The sequence below is a fragment of the Alexandromys fortis genome, unplaced genomic scaffold (assembly GCF_014885135.2).
Source record: "Alexandromys fortis isolate MF-2015 unplaced genomic scaffold, M_Fortis_MF-2015_v1.1 scaffold_1091, whole genome shotgun sequence".
NCBI lineage: Eukaryota > Metazoa > Chordata > Mammalia > Rodentia > Cricetidae > Alexandromys > Alexandromys fortis.
The window spans coordinates 1-1,543 of NW_026068958.1; positions in this window are offsets into that span (position 1 = coordinate 1).

Below are 1,543 nucleotides of genomic sequence, written 5' to 3' on the forward strand. Positions count from 1 at the left end.
ATTTTTTCCACTTCTTCTGTGTTAGGGTGTTCAAGTCCTTCTGTTGTATGATCATTGGGTTCTGGTGTTTTCATGTTGTTTTTCAGATTATTTTGTGAAATTCTGCCTTGGCGCCTGCCCATCTCCTCCTATCGATACTATCTAATCAGTCTTTTAAAATCAGATCAGGTTTCTCTGCTGGCCAGAGGCTTCTCTTACAAATTGCCCTCACTCTGTTTCCTGGCTCCTGCCGGGGGGGCCAAGGTCCCTCTCACCCCTCAGAAGGGTCTTCAGGAACAGGACCCGGCTTCCCGTTTGCCAGGGACCTCGCCAACCAAAGGCCTACCTCTTTGATTTAATTGTAGTGGGGCGATCTGCTCTCCGTGTTGCATGCTGGTCCCTGCTGCCTGCGTCCTCTGCCACTGCGCCAGTCCCCGCCGGTCCCGGCAGCAGCCTGTGTCGCTTGTCTGCGGGCGCCTGCGTTGCTCGTCTGCGGGCACCTTAAATACATCTTTTTTTAAAATAAATTTATGTAAGTTTATTCAAGTGATCAATATAACACAGCCCAGAAATAGCCCCTGTTGGGGGAGGCCACTTGTTTGTTCCCGGAGGCCACTTGTTTGTTCCCGGCTGCCCAGACACGAAATAACCACACAGAAACTATGTTATTTGCAATACTGCTTGGCCTATTAGCTCTAGCTTCTTATTGGCTACTTCTTACATCTTAAATCAACCCATTTCTGTTAATCTGTGTATTGCCACGTGGCTGTGGCTTATGGGCAAGGTTCCATCCGGCATCTGCTCCAGCAGGGCTACATGGCACCTCCTGACTCCACCTTTTTTCTCTCAACTTTCAGATTAGCCGTCCCCCCATCCCCCACAACCTCCACCTAACTCTGTTCTGCCCTATCAGAGGCTAAAGCAGCTTCTTTATTCATTAACCAATAAAAGCAACACATATACAGAAGGACTTCCCACACCAGCCCCCCAAATGTGTAGACACCTGATTTTTTAAAATATTTATTTATTTATTATGTATACAATATTCTGTCTGTGTGTATGCCTGAGGGCATCAGACCTCATTATAGATGGTTGTGAGCTACCATGTGGTTGCTGGGAATTGAACTCAGGACCTTTGGAAGAGCAGGCAATGCTCTTAACCTCTGAGCCATCTCTCCAGCCCTAGACACCTGATTTTATACAAAGTTATCAATATAATTCACTTGGAGTTGATTTATAGTCTAGAATCCCAGTACTCCAGAGTCTGAGACAGGAGGATTGTGAATTCATGATCAATCTAGGCTACATAGTGAGACCTATTTCAAAAACAAAAAAAGTAAATAAACTTTGCTTTACACATCTCATAATATAAAAGCAGGTATTAATAGATCTCAGACTTGATGATAAGCCTAAAACTGCAAACATCTCCAGTTTATACATTATTGCTTTCTTTTTTATTTCCACGGCATTAGGCTTGCCACCGTATTTTTAGTACTTTGGTAAAGTCAGTCTATTCTTTTTTAAAAAAATATTTATTTATTTATTTTTTATGTATACAATATTC